Below are 26,733 nucleotides of genomic sequence, written 5' to 3' on the forward strand. Positions count from 1 at the left end.
AAGCCATTCAAGGCTGAAAGAATGACCATTTACCTGCAGTTTCAAAACAATGACTGTCTTTATACTTTGCAAAGAAACTATTCAATTAGGCATTGAACTCATACAGCTAGAAACAGAAAAAACTGGAATGGAAATCTTGATTTGGGATTAGATAAAACTCCTGCCTTGGGATTGGATGTTATCCCTGGGTTCCTGCCTCAGTAATTGGATGGGACTTCAATCCCCCAGAATCCATAAAAAAGGAAAATTCACCTATGCTCTCTCTCTTGGGATCATCACATGACATGTACCATATCTTGCAGCAATATCTCTTCTACATACCATGAACTCCCAGCTCTGCCATATGCTCCAGAAAGACTGATCTACCAGCGAGGCCTCAATCATAGTAACTTTTCAATCCAGCTTAAATTAATCATTCTGCTCTGTAGCACTTTTTTTTTTTTAATCTTGTAGCACATTTCCCTTGTTTAAAAAAATCCTAAATTGTGACTGCATTTACTGCATTGCCCGTCTAATCTTAAAAATTTGCTCTGTAGAAATAAAATTCTAGTTTGCCTTTGAATGTTCTAAGTTTCTGTTCTTTAATATTATACAGAGCTATGCTGTAAATAGGCAGTGCACTCCCCAAATTAACATCTATTTAATATAAAAATATTTTGTTGGTGGAGAATTATTCTTATAACAACACCAGGACCCTTTTACTGTGACTCTTCCATGATGCTGACTTCCTCCCATGGCACATTCCCACCCCACATGTTGGGTTAGCTTCCAACAATTACTGCAGGGAGGGGTTGATGTACATAAGAATAGGCATCAATGGTCCATCTAGCCCAGTATCCTGTTTTCACAGTGGCCAATCCAGGTAACGTGTACCTGACAGAAACCCAAACAGTAGCAACATTCCACGCTTGCCTTTAAATTGTGGAGCTCATTTCTAAGCAAAGAAAGGTTTTATCTCAGACTCTAGATAAAGCTGTAGAATGGAGCAAAACGTTCAATTATTCATTTCACAGCAGTGGCACCAACGTCAAAGAGGAAATCACAAGCATTCACTCTTTTGATTTTACTGCTGGCATTAATAGCCATTGGCAATCAGCAAATGAAGCGAGTTTATATGCCTTTCTGGTGACTTGTTTTATTGTTTATTGAAAGCTTCTATACCGCTCCTAATGTCTGGGGAGCCAATTCAGAGTGGCTTATATGAGCTTCTGTAATGATGTTTCAATACAGAAATAGAGTGTTTCTGCGATTGTTTTCAATAAGGCTTCAGATGGTACCCACTGATAGTTTTGGTGCATGTAGGCATCATGGTGTGGTGTATTTACATATCTTTTATGTAGTCTGTTTTGACTGAGTATACAGTGCAGAGTAATCCAAGTCACCAGAAAGGTATATAAACACACTATAGGGGATGTCTGCCATCAATGAGGTTAATATTTTATGGGATGGCTAGGTTTTATTATCATGGGATACCATGGTTGTGAAAGTTGTGTTGTGGGAAGGACTTTGGGGGCAGGAGGGGTGAGCAGGAGTAATGGGCAGATATGTGAGATCATCGATGGGGCTCAGGTGTCAATATTCATAGCAGGGCTGCACTAAGTCAGGCCTTATTCAATCAGGACCTGTGTGTCAAAGCAGCTCCTGATTGGATAAGGCCCAACTTAGTGCAGGAAGAGGCGGTCGAAGCATACCGCGAGTGATTTCCTGCACTCGTGGTGCTCCGGCTGCTCTCTCCCGCTGCCCTCTTCAGGTTTCACCATGAAAAACCGTATTCGCGGTTTTTCAAGATTCGCGGGGGTTCCTGGAAAAGAACCCCCATGAATATCGAGGGAGTACTGTACTATGAGTTAGGGTTACCAGACATCCGGATTTCCCAGGATGGCTTTTCAAAACCCGGCAATTGTCTGGGTTTTGAAAAGAAATTGTGTCGGGAGGGGACATTCGCACATGCGCGGATGCAACGCGGTGACGCCACACGTACGACATCATCGCGTTGCATCTGCGCTTGCCTTCCTGCCTGACAAAGAGGCAGAGAGGGGTGGGGCTGGAGACGAAGCTGGGGCATAATGGGGTGGGGATGGGCGGGTCTAGGGGAGTCCGGATTTTACTGACGTAAAATCTGGTAACCCTACTATGAGTGCTTGCGTAGGCCTTTGCTCTCCCTCTGATGTCACTTCCCAGTCCTGTGACCAGGAAGTGCTTTCACAGAGAGAGCTGAGCTGGTGCAAGCAGCAGGTTAGAGATGCTGCTTGCTGCTGATAATGATTTCAAGAGGTAGGGGTGGGTGGAGAGGAGGAGAGGTGCTAGCGCCCCTGCAAAGATGGTACCCGGGGCGGTCCACCCTTCTGCCCAAAGCTACTGGGTGTATGTGTATCTGTTGGAACATTCATGTGCACCAAATTTTTTCACAGAAAAACCATGCACACTTAGGGGTCCTTTTACTAAGGCGTGCTAACCGATTTAGCACATGCTAAATGCTAAGGTGCTCATAGGATATAATGGGTGCCTTAACATTTAGCGTGTGCTAAATCGGTTAGCACGCCTTAGTAAAAGGACCCCTTAATAGCAAGTACAAATATGTGTACAGTTTTTAGTTGAGTAATTTTTGAACCAATAGTAAATACGTATTTTCACTTTGACTATCTGGCAACATTTACATTGCAAAAAGTTTGTATAAGCAGTCATAAAATTGTTTCCACAACAAAATCAATACACACTTTACTACCCATCTTTTCTACTATGCTTATCCTTTTAAATATATGACTTTCAACATGGCCTCACTCTAACCAGCAAAAATGTACAGTGATTTTCTTCACCCACCGGCACTCCAGCTGCCCTCTCCTGCCTCTCCAGCCTCCCCTGCCTTTTGATAGGCGAAAAACCGCATTTGCCGTATTTCAAAATTCAAAATTTGCGGGGGCTCCTGAAACGGAACCCCCGTGAATTTTCATATTGTATTACTGACTTTTATTTTCATGACTCTAGTGGACTAATATGGCAACCACACTACTATATCTATTTGTTAATCAAGCATAATAATTCTGAAATTTCTCTAAAATATTTGGATTTGGATCACATTATATCTTTCGGTGATCTTATTAAACTTATTTATTCTATCTTGCTTTTATTTCATGAACTTCAACTGAACAGTAAGTCATGTGGATAATTATTTTTATCAGTAGAAGCTGATCTAACATTGAAGATGTTATGCTCCAAATAAAGTCAATACACCCACACTTAGGCCCAGATTCTAAAATAGGCGCCTAATGGCGCTCTTCCTGCGCCTATGTTAATTGCTTTTAATTGCTTATTAATGATGTGGTAATTGACTGCGCTGTTATAAACCAATTATAAACCAATTAAAAACAAATAAAAAAAATAAAATAAAATAGGCACCAGAAGTGCTGACAAAACATGGTGCCAGAATCGCATCAACACCAATGCCTAGCAGCGTCGAACATCAAGAGAGTTGTGGTTATTGGTGGGGTTGACATTCAGCGGCGCTAAGCATGATTTTACATTAAAGTTAGGCACCAGAAATGTAGGCCTACATTTTTGGCGCCTACCTTTGACGCAGGCCACTATTCTGAAAATGGCACTGTAATCTGAGTAGTAAACTTGTCCACTATTTTGTCTTACAACCCTTGTTTGTATTTATTTTTAATCGCTTATTTTTAATTTTTAATTAAAAATAAGTGATTAAAAATTAGTACAAACAAGGGTTGTAAGACAAAATAGTGGACAAGTTTACCACTGTTTTGATGATCAATTGTATAAGATTCACATCCTTTGCAAGACATTCATACTGACAGTGCAGACTAATTGACTGTAATCTGAGTGACACGTGACCAGCACCGTTTTTTTTTCCAGACACCTGCCTATTACAGCACCACTCTTAGAATCTGGGCCTTAATGCATTCACTACATCAGTTATACAAAGACCTACTGTCTGTTATGCTTTAATACAGTAGCAGATTTTTTAAAATCTTTTTACATAAACAGGTCTAAGATGGTACAAGAGGAGGAGGAGAAAATGGCTTGATGTGCAGAATTTTGCAGAATATTAAAATATTGCGTGCAGAATTTTTAATTTTTTTTGCACAGAATTCTACCAGGAGTATTTGGTGGTGTTGCTGGGAAACTTATCCCCCTCCTTCATTATTTTACAGGTAGAACTTGTTGCTAGAGGATGCAAAAACAGTTAAGGTAGCTGGGTTTTAAAAAGGTGTGACAAATTCCTGGAAACAAAGCCCATATACCATTATAAAGGTATACCTGGGGAAAGCTACTGTTTATCCCTAGGGTTTGACAAGTAGCGTAGAATCTTGCTACTTTTTGCAATTCTGCCAGGTATGTGTGGCCAAAGTTAGAAGGAGGAGACTGGATTAGATGGGCTTTTTGTCTGATTCACTATGGTAGTTCTTATGTTCAAAAGTAAGCAATGAAAAACAGAAAGTAGCAAGGAAGCGAATCTCAAAATGAAATAAAATTGCATACTTCTTCTGGACTGCCACAAGCCCACTCCTAGGGCTCTCACTTCTCCTTTATTTTATTGTGCTTATAGTTCCTCACTTTAATATACAGGCAGTCCTCGAGTTACAGATACCCAAGTTAAGTACGACTCATACTTAAGAACGTGGTTGCGGCTTCATTTCATTTCACTAAGCAGTCTTTCCAGTGGCATAGATTCCTACACTTCTCTTGCAGCAGATTCAGAAATGACGCATGGCCACATTAAGAACAGTGTGTGGTTGTGAATGCTGTACCTTAGAGGGAACACTGGTTAGGGGCAACTGGCCCTTTTGTCAGTTGGGGGCAGAGGTAAGCAGAAAGAATCTTAATATCTACAAGTTCTGAGTTACACACAAATCTGACTTAAGAACAGTTTTAAAAACGTAACTCATTCTCAACCTGGGGACTGCTCATAATGGAATTTGATTTTTCCCTGTCCCCACAGGAACTAATTGTCCGGTCCCGTCCCGGAGAGTTCTTTTCCTGTCCCTTCCCCATTCCTTCAAGCTCTGTCCTCATCTGCACAAGCCTCCAACACTTTAAAATCATAAGTGTACGAGGCTTGTGCAGTCAAGGCAGAGCTTACTGGAATGGGAAAGGGACAGGGATAGTGACAAAACTCGCGGGGACGGGATGGGGATATTAGGGGACAAATTTGTCCCTGTATCATTCTCTACTTGCAAGCCAGTTCAAGGCAGGTAAATCATCATGTACATTTGCATTTTATCAACCCCCGTATAAAACGAAACATTACAAAACTATGGGCTCCTTTTACAAAGCTTCAGTATAGGTTTCTACCACGGGCCAGCAGAGTAAATTCTTTGAGCATCTGAGCATTTACCTCAAAGGCTTGCAGTAGAAACCTCTACAACAGTTTTGTAAAAGCTAGTGTATACTAAAAATTAAAGGTAATAATAAACAACAACAACAAAAAAAAATGAAATGCTGCTATTAGCATCTAAAAATAAATACAATTTTACTTTTCTTCTTTAATCCCACACCATGCTATCCTTTTTAATTGTATTAAAATGTTAATGTATAATGTTGTAACAAAAAATAACCCCAAACAACTTACTTCACTAGTGATTATTAGACTAATCCATTGTTAAAGCACTTAGAAAACTTTCAATACTCCATACATTTGATTAACGCTAACTCCCCGATATTCAGCTAAATTATTTATTTATTTAAAATTATTTATAACCCGCATATCCACAAATCTAAGCGAGAAACAAAATCACATTAAATAATACAGACATATTCCAAAACCAATAGCCCTTAAAATTCATTGCCAGGCCATTTCCAAGCTCCTGCCTGCTTAAATCACTTTGAATATCGGCCCCATTGTATCTCAATGTATTCCAACTTCACAAAATACAGAAACAGTATAGCTTTTTATAGTTCATTTCTACAATCAGAATACAAAAGTTTCTTCAGAATACCCAAGAAAATGGTATTTACATTGAAATGCTCCAGGCATCTTAATCAAGTTCTAAGTTTACTGTTATTTACTGTATATACTCAAATATAAACCTAGATTTTCGGGCCAAAACAATGAATCAGTTTATATTTGAGTCAGGCTTTCCCCAGGCCTGCCATAGGCCCTGGTGGTCCAGCGGTGAGCCGGGACAGGAAAAATCCCTCCTGCCTCTTGTCCCCGCTGACACCAGGCAGATAAAGGCTGGATAAAAAGTAGGCAATAGACATATTTTGCTCTTCTCCTCCACTCCTGTAGTCACTAGAATTAATATGTTATCTTACTGGAAAGACATGGGGGAGCAAGAAGAGACTGAGCCAGAATTTGATGCCATAATCTGAAAAATATCTTTAAAATCACTTCTCTTTGGCAACTCTGAAACACAGAGACCTCACATTAAAGGGGGAAGAGAGAGTAATACCATTATCTTGTCACATCTTACGGGAGGTAGTAGTGTTGGATTAAGTGGACTCATTATGCTGTATTGTCCCAAAGAAATAGCATTGGCAGCATCTCTGCTGCTTGGATTCCCTCCCCCGCCTAGTATTCAGCACATCAGTTTCAGCCGTGCAGTCAAGTTACTGAAAGTTTGGTGGCTTAGCGTCTTAGCTCCTGTCGTTTGGTTCCTGAGGAAGGGGCGGTGATCCCTGGAACCAAGCCTGAACCTTGGCGATTAGAGGAGAGTTTGATAAGAAGTTTTTCCCTCTCTGCCGTTCATTATCAGTGCCTTAAGAATGGGACAATTTGACTCATCAAGCTAAGTACAGCTGCTGTTGATTTCTGTCAGGTTGTTTACTCTAACGCTGTTGGCTGGAGGTGAAGGGCAGGAATTCCACTGTTATTTTGGGAATTAGATTGATAGTAATTGCACTATACAAGTTCATTCCCTGTTGCTATTCACACACAGTATGTTCCTGTGTGGGGCTAAGTTGTGAGTTTATCTCACCTTGGAAAAAGCCCAGCATGTTCAAGCTTGGTGGCTGTCGTTCTTTTTGAACTTTTTGTGCTGCCTCAAGCTGTACCCTCACACTGAGGACATACTTCACCATTATTATATTATTTTATCATTCTGGTGTTAGCTTTGTAGTTGGGTACCTCCCCTTCACCTTTTGGCAAATACTGCTCAGTTTGTGACTTTCAAGAATATTTTGCAATTGTTAAGGCTTTTTTTCTTCTGTTTTTGTGGCCAAAGAAATAGCATGGCAGCAGCAGGAAGAGGTTACAGGAGAGATGGGTGGGGTTTGGAATGGGGTAAGGGGTTCTTGGTTTGGTTTTAATCTTGGCTCGGTTACTAAGCCCTGGCTTTCCAGCCTCACTCCCTCGGTTTATATTTAAGTTAATCTTTTCCCCCATTTTTTAGGAGAAGAAAGATTACCTCGGTTTATATTCAGATCAGTTTATATTCAAGTATGTGGCCTGTTATTGTTTCAATTTATTTATTTTTTACAAATAAGCTTTCTTCATTTTATAATGGCCTGTGGTAACAGTAGTGCAGAGTTTTCTCATTTGCTGAGGCCACTTTTAGTGCAGCTGTAAAAAGGCAGCTTTCCTATTTTCCCCCTGTTAATGGCCATGCACTTAATTTTCCAATTAGCGTGTGGCCATTAGCATGGGAATCTTTACCAACACCTATTTAGTTCCACGTGCAAATTGGTTAGCGCACAGTGATGCACCTGCACTAACCAATTAGCGCTGGCCATGCCTACTGTCTGCTCCCAAACATGCCCCCAGTACCCCAAAAAAATTTTCTATGATCCAGAGACAAAACAACAGTCCATGCAATGGTGACACTCACCCCCTGTTTTACTAAGGTGTGCTAACTGATTAGCACACCTTAGTAAAACGGGGCCTCAGGTTCTCCAAGGCCAAGGAAATTCAAGACCCAAAAGTCAGCAGGAAAGGTCACGGCCACAGTGTTTTGGAATCAGGGCTAATCTTCCAAGGGGCCAAACAGTTAATGCAGAATACTATTGCAACTTGCTGTGCCAAATATGGCGCTTTTTGGAAAGAAATTAAGACTGCATTGTTTGATAGATTTATTTCTTAAACAGAAGTCATACTAAATTTAATAATTTTAAATTGACTATCCTTGAGAAATATGTTGTACTTTTACTATTTGTATTTTGTAAATCGCTGATTGTCCAGTTCTCTTCAGTGTAAACTGCTAGAAGTTGTAGGATTGTGGCGGTATAGAAGAATAAAGTTATGTTATGTTATGAATAAGGAGGCATTAAAAGGAGAAGGAAGCTGTGGAAAGGAGCTCTCTTTTTGCAAGACAATGAACCTGTTCACAAGGCTGGCAAAACGATGGATATGTTGCAGCAGTTGGGGTTTCAGTGCATAGACCATCCACCCTACTCACCAGATCTTGCTCCATCTATTTTCTGTTTCCAAACCTTAAAAATAATTTGAAAGGGTGACAATTTTTGAGTGATTCGGAGGTGATTGTAGCAGTGGAGCAGTATTTCAGTGACCAGACATCAGAATATTTTTTTGGAACGTGTTATAGAAACTTCAGACATGATGTGCCAAGTGTGTTTTACCTAAGAGGTTAATATGTGGAATAACTTGTAAGTTTCATGACTCCATGTCATTCCCTTCTCAGCACCCTCTCATAGAATGCAAGGGAGAATGATATGGGCAGGAGCAAAATCTGTGTGTATTCTTTAATTTTACAAAGGGGGCTTTTTCAGCAGCTCAATGACACATTGATTTGTGTTAATTGTAAAGACTAAGGAACACTCAATGAAAATACCGTATTTTTTTGGTCTATAAGACAAACTCGTCCATAAGACGCACCCCCCCTGTGAGGAGGAAAACCAAGGAAAAAAAGTTTCTTTATCTACAGGGGGGTGCGTCTGGTGATCTGGTGCGTCTGGTGCCAAGCAGCCTGAAGCAGCCCGCCCGCAGCCCACAGCTGCCCGCCCACAGCCACCCGCACCCGAAGCAGCCAGTCCACAGCCAGAATCTGCCCGCACCTGAAGCCACCCGCAGCGAAGGAGCCCGCACCTGAAGCCTCCGGCCTGCAGCTCAATCAGAAGCCGTCGCATCAAAGGAGCATGCCTGAAGCCGCCCGCAACCTGAAGCCACCACAGTACCTTTATAAAGTTGCAGTGCTCTCCTGGGCTGTCTTTGGAAGCAGAGCAGAGCGGTGCGACACAGGAGCGCGACCTTTGCGCTTCCTGCCAGGACCCGGGCCGCTCAATGATTGGCTGATGTCAATGAGAACTGGCCTCAGCCAATCACTGAGCGGTGCGTGACCTGCGCAAAGGTTGCGCTCCTGCGTCGTGCCGCTCTGCTCTGCTTCCAAAGACAGCCGTCCGGCAGGAGAGCACCACAACTTTTAAAAAGGTATCGGGGGAGGGGTGAAGGTATATTCGCTCCATAAGATGCACCCACTTTTCCACCCCCTTTTGGGGGTGGGAAAAGTGCATCTTATGGAGCGAAAAATACGGTACATGGAAATACCTTTAAAACAAATAAGAGGAAATATTTTTTCGCTCAAAGAATAGTTGAGCTATGGAACTCATTATTAGAGGATGTGGTAAAAGCAATTAGCATAGTTGGGTTTAAAAAAGGGTTTGGACAAGTTCCTGGAGGAAAAAGCCATAGACTGTTATTGAGACAGACATGATGGAAGCCACTGCTTGCCTTTGGATCAACAGCAATGAATGTTGCTACTATTTGGGTTTCTGCCAGGTATTAAAGGTCTGTACGGGAACGGGGATCGCGGGAATTTGATAGAGGTGGATTGATTCTGGTGGTTGTGGGAGGACCCTTGAAACAGCAGTGGGCGAAACATGCCGGGTCCAACCCTCCCAAACCAAACAAACTAAATGGAGGTTATGAAGTGAGATGAACTAAACGATACAAGCTAAGTTTTTGGATATATTTATATATTTATTTATAAAACATAGATGAATTTGATGAAATAAGTAAGCACTAAGCAATTTTATAGAAATGATAAGAATGTGTAGCAATAGTATAATGCACAATGCACTTTTAAAATATTCGAGAATAAAGAAAATAGGACAAAAAGTAGGAAGAGCCAATGGGGAAATAACCACGTAAAGCTTCTTCCTGCGATGAAAGTATTTTGAGGCGGTGGAGTGGTGGGACTGAGGCTCATAAATTCTTTTGATAAATAATTCAAAAATTTTTCAGATGCTCAGAGTACCTAAAATAACAAGTTAGATTCCACACTCTGAGCAGAGATCATTAATATTATTAATCATATTTTTGGAGAAAGTAAATACATATAAAGAAATGGCATATAACTGAAGCAAAAAGGCGCGTAATAGTAAAAGAGCTGTACACCGGGAGAGAACAAAATGGAAAATACCTGTTGTTGATGATGACAATAGAAAACAGCATATGGGAGCCGCAATGGGCACAAAGCTGTGGGCGGCAGTTCCTCGCGCTTCTTGCACCTGAACCGGAAGCCTTATCTCTGATGTCACAATGCCAGAGGGAATGCTTTCGGATGAGGCGCGGGACACGTGAGGAGCCACCGCCGCCGCCCGCGGCTTTGTGCCAATTGTGGCAGTGAGGAGGGAGAAGATAACACCAGGGGCATTGCACCACGGGCCGCATAAAACGGTCAGGGGGACCAGATTTGGCTCGCAGGCCTTGAGTTTGACATCTGTGGGCTAGATGGACCACTGGTCTGATTCATTATGACTATTCTTATGTTCTTATGAAAAATGCTGGGTTCACAATGTTTATTTTTTTTCAGTGGACATCTTCCTAAACTGGCTTCTCCCATTACTTGTGCCAGAAAACTCGTGTGTACATCTGCATGTTCACAAATCCTTTTCTAAAATGATACCAGATTTGTACATGTCCCAACTCTGATGTCTCAGTTCCAATCTCGACGTTCTATCTAAAATGAGCCTTTTTATCTTTTTGAAGGAGCAGTCTCCAGGACTGCACACACATACCACATACTTTAGCACTCTGGTTCTTGGGTCACTGCTCAGTATTCACCTTATACACAGAAATACGTGATATAAATAACTGGCATATCTAATCTAATCTAATCTAATCTAAACCTTAAGTTTATATACCGCATCATCTCCATGAGAATGCAGCTCGACACGGTTTACAAGAACTTAAAATAGTGGGTAGAGAAGAAGAAAAAGGATTACATGAACTTATATCCTGTATCATTCACACAAAACGAGTGTCAATCAAAAAACATTTTCATTTCTTTTCCAGCCTCTTATTATCTGAACATCTGACACAAGTTAAAATGGTGTTTAAAGTCCTGCAGACCAGATGTCATTAAGATACTGTCTACTGATTTAGGTGGATGTAAGTATAAATTAGTACTGTAATGCTCAAACTTGCATTATATTTGTTGTGCGTGAATAAATATGACTGCACCTTAATAAAAATAACATCTGTTTAATTATTTTCCCTTTTTGTGTTTTTTTTTTTTTTTTTAACAAAATGGAATTTGTGCGGGTTGGAGCCCAAGTTAGTTTGGTCATCCCACAGAAAACCATTGACAACAGAGACAGCTCTAACAATGAAAATATGATTGCTTTTATACCCTATGACAGCAGAATGATTAATTTAATCCAAATTACATTTTATTATCACATTCAGTGCACTAGTCATCCAAATCAAAGGACAATACAAATGCTTTATAATACCCTCTTCTTTAAAACCACACAAAGCTTAACAATTGGTTACTACAAGCAGTGTACAAATGGTTATATTAAAACTGCTTTTCCCTTGGCAAGCATGATAGATTTGACAAATGCTTTGCATGTTTGACCTCCTCCCCTACCCCCTCTCCCCCCCCTCGAATATTGCCTCTGAGTGTGTATGCGTTTGTAGATATCAATGAGAGGAGCTGGAAGAGCCTTTGCTCGAGTGGGAGGGAATACATTATAAAAGGGGAGTGAGGAGTAAGTTCTAGGCTTTTGGTTATTTTGATCTCCCGCCAGAGCCCTAGTACTGAGGGAGACTTCTGAAATACTGACTGTTTGTTGAGGGAAAAGCCTGAGAAGGTTTACAGCAGAGCAGAAAACCAAGGGAAGAGAAAGAGGAACTAGGAAAGTTCCACTACAAGAAAACACATAGGCACTGGAACGCTTTTTGCTTGGCGAGGGCCCAAAAGCTCTGCCCTAGTCCTCACTCTCCGACTGCTCTCATTTTAAATCTTCGGTCAGCAACTGGACATTGCAGAGTGAAGCCTTCCAGGACACGCTGACTGCAACAGGCTCACTCGTTGCCACTGCCCGAAAATTTAAAATGAGAGTGGTTAGGGAGGAGGTGGGTGGGGAGACAGGAGAGCCATCTATTCAGCGGGGGCCCACAAGCACCGCCTTAGACCTCACTCTCTGGCTCCTTGCTCCCCCACCTACCTCATCCTGGCTGCTCTCATTTTAAATCTTCAGTCAGCAACTATACGCTGCAGAATGAAAACTTCAGGACGCGCCGACGGCAGCAGGCTCACTCGTTGCCACTGCCTGAAGATTTAAACTGAGAGTGGCCGGGGAGGAGGTGGGTGGGGAGACAGGAGAGCCCTCTCTTGTGACCAACTGCCAATTTTGGGTGAGGCCATGGCCCCTGTGGCCACCCCCGTTCTGATGCCCATGAGAGAACATACAGGGCTTTTACTTTCCAAGGGGTCATCAGGAGAGGATAGAACAAAGAGTGTGGGGAGACCTAACTCGAAAGGAAAACTGTAAATGAACAGACTCTGTGTAAGGCAGTGCCTGTGTGGAGTGTTTCAGCTTGGTGGAAAATATACAGTGGTCCCAGGCTGAGGAAGGAGGGTGGGACCCAGAAGTGGCTCACCAAGTGTAAGAAGGATTAAAGAGAATGAGTGAACACAATGAAGGTGTTCTTAAGCGACTTTATTTTGAATTGTTTGTAAACTCATTTCCAATATTCCACACTTGAAGAAGTTGTAAATACTTTATGCATTGACTCTCCAAGTTTCAGTAAAGGTTACAGTTATCAGTTGCACCTTGGTCTAAGAACATAAGCAATGCCTCCACTGGGTCAGACCTGAGGTCCATCGTGCCCAGCAGTTGGCGACCCAACAGGTCCAGTAATCCTCTATCTATACCCCTCTATCCCCTTTTCCAACAGGAAATTGTCCAATCCTTTCTTAAACCCCAGTACCGTACTCTGCCCTATTACGTCCTCTGGAAGCGCATTCCAGTTGTCCACCACACGTTGGGTGAAGAAAAACTTCCTAGCATTTGTTTTGAATCTGTCCCCTTTCAACTTTTCTGAATGCCCTCTTGTTCTTTTATTTTCTGAAAGTTTGAAGAATCTGTCCCTCTCCACTCTCTCTATGCTCTTCATGATCTTGTAAGTCTCTATCATATCCCCTCTAAGTCTCCTCTTCTCCAGGGAAAATAGTCTGTTTCTCCAATCTCTCAGTGTATGAAAGGTTTTCCATACCTTTTATCAAATGTGTCGCTCTCCTCTGAACCCTCTCGAGTATCGCCATATCCTTCTTAAGGTAGGTGACCAATATTGGATGCAGTACTCCAGATGTGGACGCACCATCGCCCAATACAACTAAATTAAACTAAACTAAACCTTAGGTTTATATACCGCACCATCTCCAAGGTTGTGGAGCTCGGCACGGTTTACAGGGATTATAACGAGAAAGGAGCTACAAGGGAAGGACTAGATGAGGATCGGGGAAGGGGGAGGTAGTGGGCTAGGATGTCGGATGAGGAGGGAAGTGTTAGATTTTTGTGAATAGCCAAGTTTTCAGTTTTTAGCGGAAGGGTTTGAGAGCACTCAGGTTCCGAAGGGGGGGGGGTAAGGTTGTTCCAGAGTTCGGTGAGTTTGAAGTGGAGGGAGGTTCCTAGTATTCCTGGGAGGGAAATGTCTTTTATCGAGGGGAAGGATAGCTTCAATTGCTGGGTGGGTCTGGTGGTATTGGGATTTGAGGAGTTCCAAGAAAGCGGAATTAGAGGGGGGAGGATGCCATGGATGATCTTGAAGGTTAGGCAGATGCATTTGAAATGGACTCTGGTAATTATCGGAAGCCAGTGAAGCTTAAGAAGGAGCGGAGAGGCAGGATAACTTCTTTCGTTCTGGTTGTAATACCATTCTTGATTATACCTAGCATTCTATTCGCTCTCTTAGCGGCCGCTGCGCACTTTGCCGTCGACTTCATTGTCATGTCCACCATTACCCCCAAGCCCCTTTCTTGGGTACTCTCATTCAATAACATCCCTCCCATTGTATAGCTGTACCTCGGGTTTCTGCTTCCCACATGTAGTACTTTACATTTCTCAACGTTGAACTTCATCTGCCATCTCGTTGCCCATTCCCCCAGTTTGTTCAAGTCCGAGCTCCACTAAATAGTTTGGTGTCGTCCGCAAATTTTATTATCTCGCACTTCGTCCCTGTTTCTAGATCATTTATAAATATATTACATAGCAGCGGTCCAAACACCGAGTCCTGCGGTTCACGAGTCCACTCGTGACCCTCCTCCAGTCTGAGTAGTGGCCCTTCACTCCTACCCTCTGTTTCCTACCCGCCAAACAATTCCTGATCCATCTATGTACGTCTCCTTCCACCCCATGGTTCTTCAGTTTCCGAAGTAGGTGTTCATGGGGTACCTTGTCAAAGGCTTTTTGGAAATCTAAATATATGATGTCTATGAGGTCTCCTTTGTCCATCCGTCTGTTAATTCCTTCAAAGAAGTGCAATAAGTTCGTTAGGCATGATCTCCCCTTGCAGAATCCATGTTGGCTGGTTATCAGAAGTTTGTTTCTTTCAAAATGTTATGTTATTTTATTTAGTTATTCAATTTTCTATACTGTTCTCCCAAGGGAGCTCAGAACGGTTTACATTAATTTATTCAGGTACTCAAGCATTTTTCCCTATCTGTCCCGGCAGGCTCACAATCCATCTAATGTACCTGGGGCAATGGGGGGATTAAGTGACTTGCCCAGGGTCACAAGGAGCAGCATGGGTTTGAACACCCAACCTCAGGGTGCTGAGGCTGTAGCTTTAACCACTGCGCCACACACTCCATCGATGTTGTCTTTTATCAGTGCTTCTGCCATTTTCCCCGGAACCGAGGTCAGACTCACCGGTCTGTAGTTTCCCGGGTCACCTCTTGATCCCTTTATAAAGATGGGCGTAACATTGGCTATCTTCCAATCCTCCGGGATCTCGCCTGTTTTCAGTTTGAGTCCTTTACACCAGAGAACAGAGTGAAGATTGAGCCCTGGGACTGTGATCTTTCTGCCTTCCAGACTAAGTCTAGCCCCAGCCTACACCCAGCTCGAGAGACTTTAAAAGAACAGCCTCAAAACAAATCACATCTCTTTTTGTGAGCCCTGGTAGCATTTCTAGCTCCTGGGTTGAAGGGAACTTCTCCCATTTCTCAAAAGGTGAAATCTAATGGCTAGATTTAGCATCCACAACAATCCGATCGCAAAGAGCTGGCTGTCACTGCAACAACTAGGCCAAGCTAAGAGGGAAAAAATGATTGAAGGCTTATGTTACTGCTGCCCAAAAAGAAGCTGGTTCTGACGGAGTCAGAAATTCAAAAGAGCAGTGAAAATAACTGCCCCCTCCCCAAAAAAATAAATAAATAAAGCTCTGCTAATCCTCTTCTTTTCAACCAATAGAATCGGTGTATAATTATTTTTTTTTCCTCTAGTAGACATAATTCTAATTTTATTAAAATTTAAAAGCAGAATTGAGCAATCTACAAAAGGATGCCACCATAGTTGATTGTGCTACGTAGAGATTATGGTCAACAAACAAGTTCTACATGGTACCTTTTTCACTGGATGAACTCAACATCTTAGAGCTTGATTCCTTTATTAGAATAGTGAAGGTGCAGTGGTATGCAGTGATGACTTTCAGGGAATCCCCAGCTCTACAGCCCTGCTTTGTTATTCTTGTTTACTTTTTATTTGATGCAGTTTGATTTGTTGAGTAGGCAGCCTGCTCATCCAGTCAAACTGCATCAAACAAAAAGTACCCCCTCTCAAAAAAAAAAAAAAAAAAAAAGCAAGGCTTGTGAGCTGGGAATTGTCCGAAGCCCCTGAGGCTCTGACAGTGGGTCATTGGTATGGGCAGACTCGATGGGCTATAGCCCTTTTCTGCCGTCAATTTCTGTTTCTATACTGATCTGAATCTGATTGGCTGAGCAGCATCTGCCTGTTGCCTGCTCAGCCAATCAAATTCAGAGCAGTGCCTTCAGGGTCATTAGCAGGGTGGAGCAAATCCCCTGAAGGCTCTGACCGCACACCACTGTGAAGGAGAAAGGTGCTACATTGGATTTATCATTACAGAGTCATTTGGACCTTTCATTCGCTGTATATGCATTACAGTTCAGGAAATAAAGGCTTGTTTTCTTTATAGGTTCTTTGCTGACTGTAGGTACTTATGGTTTTGCTAGTTAAATGTCTGTCTTGTTAAATTCTTCTCCAGTAGAAACCTCAGTAAAATAAGAACGCACTATAAACCAATCCAGAACCCCATTTCTTTTAATGACTAAATATGCTTCTTTTGATTTTAAATTAAACTGCGGGGTCCTTTTATTAAGGCGTGCTAGCCATTTTAGCGTGTGCCTTAGTAAAAGGACCCCTGCATTTTTAGGGCTGAACTGAATATTCATATTCGTATTCAATTCAGCTCCAAATAGTGCCCACAATTCATTATTCGTATTCAGATGAATAGTGATTTAAATTTGAATATAAATAATCTGGGGCTCTACTGTGCTAATGCCTTCTGACATTAATACTTGATCTTGATTTCCCATTGTTCTTATTCGGTATAATATTTTTCATTATTCATATTCAGCCGAACAGTAAAATACATGCATGTTGCTTGGTACAGCTATTTTATCCACTGTGACCTTTGTACTCAAAAATAAATGCATGCTGAACCATTCTCGAGAACTAAATCCTTCTTAGGCTTTTTCAAGTACTGCTTCCTCAGTTCTGCATTCTCCTAGCCTTTACAGTCACTCTGGCTAGGATAAATTTGTCTTGTCACTTAAGGACACTCCTGACAGGACATTCAATGCTAGAGTTATAATTTTGCCTCAGTACATGATGATCATGCAGAGATTCAACATCAGAAAAATAATTAATGGGTTGCTATGTTCATTACAGCTTCATATCTGCTACAAAATAATAATTCCATGTCCATATTTTCTGAAAAGAAAAGTGGGCCAACATTAAAAATGAAACCTAGACAAGCATTTGTCATGATTTTGATTTGTAGTTTCTATTTATCAATAAAGTGTGTAGATCAGTAGGAGACCCAGGCCTCAATTTCAAAATGGCAGAAATATCTGTTTCTGTAGGGGAAAAAACACTTATAGTGGATATTATTAAGCTGTGGTACGTTCGGAAAGTCAGTATCAGGTAAGAGACTCCCACATTAAATGAATAACACAACTTGCAAGTTACCTCACAAGGTACATTAGCTTGATCCCTTGGGCTAGGGTTACCATATGGCTCCAGAAAAAGGAGGACAGAATGAGACATCCCAGTTTACTTCCATTGCTGTCAATGAAAGTAAAACCTGGATGTCTCAATCTGTCCTCCTTTTTCTGGAGCCATATGGCAACCCTACCTTGGGTCCATTGCTCCTAGGGAGCCTTCTTGAAGGAGCCACTGAAATATTAATAGCGCCCTACCCCCCAAAAAAACAAAACAAAACAAAACCTTCTTCATCCCACTAAGACGCCCTTGGTAGGTTTCCCACCACCTACAGCCCACATGGTCTACCTGCGGAACCTCCCCCCCGGTAGTCCAGTGCAATGGAAGGAGCATGATCCCTAGCCCTAGTCACTCCTACCTCTTTAGTATCCAGATTCCAAAATAATGCCTGGGATAGGCATGTGCGATCTCTCAGAGAGAGAAAGAGATAATGGAGATAATGGTTACTGCGGATGGGCGGGCTAGATGGGCCATTTGACCTTTATCTGCCATCATGTTTCTATGTAACCCCTTACTCCTGTCTATATCCCCCAAATCCCTAGTGGTCTGTCTCTCTCGCTCACCTACTGTTAACCATTAAGGCAGTACTCTAGACAAATATCTTCTACTCAGATTTTAAATTGTCCTAGCAAATTCTTACATATTGTTACATACAGTAGAATCTGTTTAAATGTATTTTAAATGCTGAAGGTAATAAAAACTTCATCAGCTACACTTAAAACTCTGCTGCACGACTTATCTTCAACCAATCTCGCTACATCGTGTTACCTCTCTGCTTAAATCACTTAATTGGCTCCCTATCCACCTTCAAATACAATTCAAGCTCCTTTTGCTGACCTACAAGTGTGTTCATTCTGCTGCTCTTCGATATTTCTCCTTCTCCTCTCTTCTCTCAATATATTTATTAATGACCTGGAGGCGGGAACAAATTGCGAAGTTATTAAATTTGCGGATGACACCAAACTCTACCGCAGGGTTGAAACCATGGAAGACTGCGAAGATCTGCAAAGGGACCTAACGACGCTAGAAGAATGGGCCAAAAAATGGCAAATGAACTTTAACGTAGGGAAATGCAAGGTTATGCATGTAGGGAAAAAGAACCCGATGTTCAGCTACAAAATGGGAGGATCACTGCTAGGGGTAAGTAACCTTGAAAGAGACCTGGGAGTGATGGTGGACACGTCTTTGAAGGCGTCAGCACAGTGCGCCACAGCCTCAAGAAAAGCAAACAAAATGTTGGGTATCATTAAGAAGGGTATCACGACCAGGACAAAGGAGGTCATCCTGCTACTGTATCGTGCAATGGTGCGACCGCATCTGGAGTACTGTGTCCAGTATTGGTCGCCGTACCTCAAAAAGGACATGGCGGTACTTGAGGGAGTCCAGAGAAGAGCAACTAAACTGATAAGAGGTATGGAAAACCTCTCATATACTGACAGACTGAAAAAGCTGGGGCTGTTCTCCCTGGAAAAGCGGAGACTTAGAGGAGACATGATAGAAACCTTCAAGATCCTGAAGGGTATAGAAAAAGTAGACAGGGACAGATTTTTCAGATTATGGGGAACCACAAGTACAAGGGGGCACTCGGAAAAATTAAAAGGAGACAGGTTTAAAACAAATGCCAGAAAGTTCTTTTTCACCCAGAGGGTGGTGGACACATGGAACGCGCTTCCGGAGGCTGTGATAGGCCGGAGCACGTTACAAGGCTTCAAAGAAGGTTTGGATAGGTTCCTAGAGGATAAAGGAATTGAGGGGTACAGATAAGAGTAGCGGTAGGTTATAGGGATAGTCTGGGACCATTGCTCAGGCAATGGGCCTGATGGGCCGCCGCGGGAGCGGACCGCTGGGCGAGATGGACCTTTGGTCTGCCTCAGCGGAGGCAACTTCTTATGTTCTTATGTTCTCTCTCCTTATACCACCTCCCAAAGAACTCCATTCCTCATATATAACAGCCCCATAAAACTACTTCTCTTGCATATCTGCATAGCAATAAATAGCATTGCAATAAGCACAATTCTTTCAACAACATATTTATGAGAATCATGTGTTTATATTAACATTTGGGACTATAACCAGCAATCATATCATATCACTATATGAATTTTGGGGATTAGGGAAGTAGGGGTCTGCCAAGAAGGTTGTGGGTGGGGGAATTAATTGCTTTACAGGGGAGGGGGGATTGGATCTCACGGGGGATTAGCTGTTGTGGGATTGACGAGGGGATCCGATGCTTTGTGTGGTAACTGGAGGAAACTGATTTTGGGGAACTGGTTCTGCTGGCTTGGGTTATACATCTACTGGAAGAACCTTTTTTTTTTTTTTTTTAAACTGATATTTGAGAGCTATCTGCACAGTTTTTACTCCATATGCAGCTTTTCAAAATAACTGCTCCTGCGGCACACGGAAGGACATATACGTATACCGTATTTTCACGCATATAACGCGCGCGTTATACACGATTTTACAAACCGTGCATAACCTTGCGCGTTGTACAAAATTTTTTTTACATAGTTCCCCCCCGACGTCCGATTCCCCCCCCCCCCCCCGCAGGACCACTCGCACCCCCACCCTGAAGGACCGCTCGCACGCACTCCCACCCGCATCTGCACCCCCACCCTGAAAGACCGCTCGCACCCCCACAGCCTCCCGACCACCCCCATCATGTAGAAGCTCCTACCGGTGTCCTGCTGCTTCCTCTTGGCGGTCCCGGCCCTTCTGTGAGCCCTGCGCCTGCGCTGCTTCCTCTTCCGGCGGTTCCGCCCTTTCTCTGACGTCAAGCCCTCTTGCCCCGCCGACTCCCCGACACGATCGGGGCAAGAGGGAGCTCAAGCCCTCTTGCCCCAGCCAACTGCGGCACCCCCGACACGAACGGGCCAAGACGGAGCTCAAGCCCTCTTGCCCCCCGACTCCCCGACACGATCGGAGCAAAAGGGAGCCCAAGCCCTCTTGCCCCGCCGACTCCCCAACTCCCCGACAAGATCGGGGCAAAAGGGAGCCCAAGCTCTCCTGGCTCTTGCGACCCCCCCCGCTAGTTGTTCGGGCCAGGAGGGAGCCCAAACCCTCCTGGCCACGGCGACCCCCTACCCCCACCCCGCACTACATTACGGGCAGGAGGGATCCCAGGCCCTCCTGCCCTCGACGAAAACCCCCCTCCCCCCAACAACCGCCCCCCCCAAGAACCTCTGACTGCCCCCCCCAGCCGACCCGCGACCCCCCTGGCCGACCCCCATGACACCCCCACCCCCCTTCCCCGTACCTTTCTGTAGTTGGCCGGACAGACGGGAGCCAAACCCGCCTGTCCGGCAGGCAGCCAATGACGGAATGAGGCCAGATTGGCCCATCCGTCCCAAAGCTCTGCCTACTGGTGGGGCCTAAGGTGCCTGGGCCAATCAGAATAGGCCCGGGAGCCTTAGGTCCCTCCTGGGGGTGGGGCCTTGGGCACATGGTCGGGTTGGTCATTGGTGGGAGGGAGGTTTGCGTCGAGGGCAGGAGGGCCTGGGATCCCTCCTGCCCGTAATGTAGTGCGGGGTGGGGGTAGGGGGTCGCCGTGGCCAGGAGGGTTTGGGCTCCCTCCTGGCCCGGTATTGTCGGGGAGTTGGGGAGTCGGCAGGGCAAGAGGGCTTGGGCTCCCTTTTGCCCCGATCGTGTCGGGGGGGCAAGAGGGCTTGAGCTCCCTCTTGCCCCGATCGTGTCGGGGGTGCCGCGGTTGGCTGGGGCAAGAGGGCGAAGGCGAAGGCGAACGGCAAAGGCACTCGCCTTAGCGAGAGCGCCTTTGCGAAGGAGCCTTGCGAGGAAACCAGAAACGCCAAGTAATTCACTTTCTTTTTTCTTTTCTCTCTCTCTTACCCACAGCAGGAGCACACCAGCACTTCACGAGAGCGATGGAGGACCCAGGATCCCAGAGGTACTTTCCGGTATACTGCACAGAGTGCAATATGTACGACTACCTCCCCTTGGGAAGGCGGGAGTACATATGCAGTCGGTGTCAGGAACTGGAAAGCCTGAGGATGGAGGTCGGCAGATTGAGGGTCAGGGTCCAGGAACTGGAGGGACTGGAGGGACTGCGCACCACAGAGGAGACGAGCTGGTCAACCAAGGACACAGACGGAGAAGGCCCCATTGTGGACCAGGTGAGGAGATTCATCGAGGAGGCCTATAGGAAGGTGGAGGAACGGGACCAGCAGCTGCACAGACGGATGTCGACAGACGAGACCCAGGATCCACAAGGCGACACCGGGGAAGGACCTAGCGGAGGAACCACGCAAGAGGAGGAGACCGTGACTCACCGGGACCCCGAGGGAGAGACACCGCACTACACCAAGGACACTGACCTGAGACAGAGGAGGTTGCTGAGGAAAGGGAAGTCTGCTATTGTGGTGGGAGACTCGATCTTGAGAGAGGTAGATAGTCACGTAGCTGGAGGAAGGGAGGACCGGCTAGTGACTTGTCTCCCAGGGGCCAAGAAACGAGACGTCACTGATAGGATCGAGAGGATCCTGGACGGAGCAGAGACAGAGGAGACTGCGGTGATAATCCACGTCGGAACAAATGATGTGAGCTGGAGGAACTTCAGCATGGCCACACTGACTGACCAGTTCAGGGTCCTGGGACGAAAGCTGAATCGGAGTACCCGGAGGATAGCATTCTCGGAGATCCTGCAAAGAGAGCAGATGCAAAGAGGCAGGCAGACCTCCAGGCTGTGAATGCATGGTTGAGGAGATGGTGCCAGGAGGAGGGCTTCCACTTTGTGAGGAACTGGACGTCCTTCTGGGGAAAGAGTAAGCTCTACCGGCGGGACGGCCTGCACCTGAGCACAGCGGGAACTAGACTACTGGCAGCCAATGTGAGGAAGGAGATCGAGAGGGCTTTAAACTGAGGAGAGGGGGAAAGCCGACAGCTGATCTGATGTTGACGCTTCGGACAACAGTATCCAGAACAGATGCTGAACATGCTGACTGCAAGGAGGAAGTAGAGGGACCGGTGGATCTTATGATCAGACAGCGAGGGAAACACCAGGTAAAGGGAGCTTGCTGGGAGGAGACTAAGGGGCATGGAGACACAGGGGAACTGGGTGGCACGAGGGCAAAAGCTGAGGGCAATATAGGGGTGCCACAAGGCGAGGGGGATCAAACAGAGGCTCAAGGGATAATAGCCCAGGAGGGGGCCAGTAGGGCTAGAAAACCCAGAGGAAAAGCGGGGAAGTGAGGTGGCGGGAATGTGGGGAAGCCGAAAGCTACGAGGGTAAAGGCTGAGGGCAAAGCAGAAGCACAGGGAGCAGGAAAACTGCCCGAAATTCAAGGGGAGGCGGCCCAGGTAAATGCAGAGGTGGAGGAAAAATGACGGGACCTGCGGTGCTTATACGCAAATGCAAGAAGCCTCATGGCCAAGATGGGCGAACTAGAGGTCATGGCCAAGGGGGAGGACCTGGATATAATTGGAATTACAGAAACATGGTGGACAGAGGAGAATCAATGGGATGTGGCGCTGCCGGGGTACAAGCTCTACAGGAGGGACAGGATCCACAAGAAAGGGGGAGGCATAGCACAATATATAAAGGACTCTATCTACTCGGTCGGGATGGATATGGCAACGAAGGCAGAGGGGCTGGAATCGCTATGGGTCAAATTGCCGAGAAACAAGGGTGCAGGCATAAAACTGGGGCTGTACTATCACCCACCTGGTACGCCAGAAGGAGTCGGACACGACTTGGAAGCTGAACTGAGACAGGAATGCAGGACTGGAAGTGTAACAGTGATGGGGGACTTCAACTACCCGGGGATAGACTGGAGCACGGGTCACTCCGAATGCACTAGGGAAACAGGATTTGTAGAAGCGGTGAGGGACTGCTTCATGGAGCAACTAGTCAGGGAACCGACGCGAGGGGGTGCTACTCTTGACCTCATCCTAAATGGGTTAGGGGGGCCTGCAAGAGGGGTAGAAGTGGGAAGACCACTAGGAAATAGTGACCACAACGCGATCAGATTCACATTAGAAAGGGGGACACCCATAGTAAGGAGGACCGCAACAACTGCGCTCAACTTCAGGAAAGGGAACTATGTTGCTATGAGGGAAATGGTGGGGAGGAAGCTCAGAAACATCTTTAGGATGGAGACTGTAGGAAGCGCCTGGACCCTATTCAGGGACACCCTGCAGGAAGCACAAAGAATGCATGTCCTCAGTTTCAGGAAAGGCTGCAAGAACAAGCGGCCAAAGGACCCGGTTTGGATGTCAACAGAAGTAAAGAGGGCAATAAATGACAAAAAAGTATCCTTCCGGAGATGGAAAAAGGACCCAACGGAGGAAAATCACCAGGCGCACAGGAAATGCCAAAAGGAATGCCACCGAGAAGTTAGAAAAGCAAAAGGGAAATACGAAGAGGGGCTGGCCAGGGAGGCAAAAAACTTCAAGGCATTCTTCAGTTACGTAAAGGGGAAGCGACCAGCGAGAGAGGAGGTGGGGCCGTTGGACGATGGGGATAGGAAGGGAGTGATTAAGGAGGATAAAGAGGTAGCTGAGAGGTTGAACACGTTCTTCTCGTCGGTTTTCACGAGAGAAGACACATCTAATATACCGGACTCAGAGGAGCTCATGAGTGGGGAACAGGCTGAAAAATTGAAACACATAGAGGTAAGTAGAGGATGTCCTCAAACAGATAGACAGGTTAAAATGCGGCAAATCACCGGGCCCAGACGGGATCCACCCAAGGGTTCTGAAGGAACTAAGACAAGAAATAGCGGGCACAATCCAGCATGTTTGCAACCTATCCTTGAAAACTGGAGAGGTACCAGAGGACTGGAAATTGGCGAATGTCACACCTATCTTCAAGAAGGGATCGAGGGGTGACCCCGGGAACTACAGGCCGGTGAGCCTGACTTCAATTATAGGGAAGATGGTGGAAGCTATGATCAAGGACGACATTTGCGAGCACATCAAGAGAAATGGCCTACTGAGAACAAGCCAGCACGGATTCTGTAAGGGAAGGTCATGCTTAACGAACCTTCTATACTTCTTTGAGGGAATAAGCAGTCGGGTGGACAATGGGGAACCCATAGACATCATTTATCTCGATTTTCAGAAGGCTTTCGACAAGGTGCCACATGAAAGGCTGCTTAGGAAGCTGTGGAACCACGGGGTGGGAGGGGATGTGCACAGATGGATCAAGCACTGGTTGTCGGGTAGACTGCAGAGGGTCGGAGTAAAGGGACAATATTCTGACTGGCGGGGAGTCACGAGCGGTGTGCCACAGGGATCGGTGCTGGGGCCGTTACTCTTCAACATATTTATCAATGACCTGGAAAAGGAGGTAAAGTGCGAGGTTATAAAATTTGCAGATGATACTAAACTGTGCGGCAGAGTTAGGTCCAGGGAGGAGTGTGAGGACCTGCAAAGGGACCTGGACAAGCTGGAAGACTGGGCAAACAAATGGCAAATGTGCTTTAACGTGGAAAAATGCAAGGTCATGCATATAGGGAAAAAGAACCCGTTGTTCAACTACAAATTGGGGGGAGGCATTGTTGGGAGACAGCAGTCTTGAGAGAGACTTGGGTGTGCTGGTAGATGCATCGCTGAAGCCATCTGCACAATGCGCAGCAACCTCGAAAAAAGCCAACAGGATGCTGGGCATCATAAAGAGGGGCATAACAACCAGGACGCGGGAAGTCATCATGCCACTGGAATACTGCGTTCAGTATTGGTCACCGTACCTCAAGAAGGACATGGCAGTACTTGAGAGAGTCCAGAGGAGAGCAACAAAACTGGTAAGAGGACTGGAACACTGCCCATACGCCGAGAGGTTGGATAGGCTGGGGCTCTTCTCTCTGGAAAAAAGGAGGCTCAGGGGAGATATGATAGAGACCTTCAAGATCATGAGGGGCATAGAGAGGGTGGATAAGGACAGATTCTTCAGAATGAAGGGGACAACAGGTACGAGGGGGCATTCGGAGAAACTGAAGGGAGATAGGTTCAAAACAAATGCAAGGAAGTTTTTTGTTCACCCAAAGGGTCGTGGACACTTGGAATGCGCTACCGGAGGAAGTGATCAGGCAGAGTACGGTACAAGGATTCAAACAGGGATTGGACGGATTCCTGAGGGATAAAGGGATCGTGGGATACTGAGAGAGGTGCTGGGATGTAACACAAGTATAGAAAGCTAACCAGGTAATAAGTATAGAAACCCAACCAGGTCGTGCATGTGCAAGACCGGAGGGTTAGGACTTCAATGGGAAGATAGGACTTTAAATGGGAAACCAAGGTGGTGAGGGGGCCCCTTCTGGTGATTCAGACAGGTCGTGACCTGTTTGGGCCGCCGCAGGAGCGGGAGCGGACTGCTGGGCAGGATGGACCTATGGTCTGACCCGGCGGAGGCACTGCTTATGTTCTTATGTTCTTAAACCGCCTGCCGCGCTAGCCGCTAATGCCTGCATTGAGCAGACATTAGTTTTTTAGCTGGCTGCGGGGATTAGCACGTGATGAAATGTCCGACGGAACGGATCAAGGCTGGAACGGGCTTCAACAACTCTAGTAATTGGAAAACAGGACCGGTGCTAGGAAGACTTCTATGGCCTGTGCCCCCTAAACAAAGAGAAAGTCTTGCCTTAGTTTGGTAAACAAAGAAAAGGCAAGAGAGATGTCCTATCTACCAAACAATATTTATTTATTCTTTAAAATGTGTTTCATCCTAACAAGGATCCAAGTTTTAGCATATGGATATGCCTTCATCAGGGGACACTGAGCTTTAATGAATAGGATCAAAAAGCTCAAAATCTGGCCTTTAGCTATGTCAGGAATTGAGCACCAGAGTTTGAAATTGGTTGCTTAAGAACCAAACGGTTGTGTTTTAAAGGTACATTTTTAAGAAAAAAAAAAAAGCATTACCTCTCTTATAAAGAAGATTTAGACTGGATCTCAATAAACCAGTGCAATTAAATTCTCTGGCTCACTGTTGCAGAGGGCTTTACTGAGCATGCTCAGAGAGGACTAAAAAGGCTAAAGGTTCTTCAAAAATGACTAAAAGGTGCTTAAAAAATGACAGCGAGAGACAGAGATTAATGAAGACGTGGAACCTGGGCAGAGTGCCAGATTCAACTCTGGCTACCTTTTGGGCAGCTTGGATGGATCATGCAGGTCTTTATCTGACAACATTTTCAATGTTATTGAGTCATTGCCATATAATGTTTTAAAGATTTTCAATAAGACAGTAATGTGGCCTAAATGCATTCAGGTATATTATATATATGTGCACAGAAAAAGTATATATTGGTTTATTGATTTTCCTAACATGTAGACAGATTC

The 26,733-nt window shown here is 45.0% G+C and overlaps 1 protein-coding gene across 3 annotated transcripts in view; it reads right to left on the reverse strand.

Moving 5' to 3' along the window:
- Nucleotides 1–26,733, reverse strand: part of MDGA2 (MAM domain containing glycosylphosphatidylinositol anchor 2) — a 1,122,977-nt gene that overhangs the window by 341,998 nt on the left and 754,246 nt on the right. The window lies entirely within an intron of this gene.

The sequence above is a fragment of the Geotrypetes seraphini genome, chromosome 7, assembly GCF_902459505.1.
Source record: "Geotrypetes seraphini chromosome 7, aGeoSer1.1, whole genome shotgun sequence".
In the NCBI taxonomy this organism is placed as follows: domain Eukaryota; kingdom Metazoa; phylum Chordata; class Amphibia; order Gymnophiona; family Dermophiidae; genus Geotrypetes; species Geotrypetes seraphini.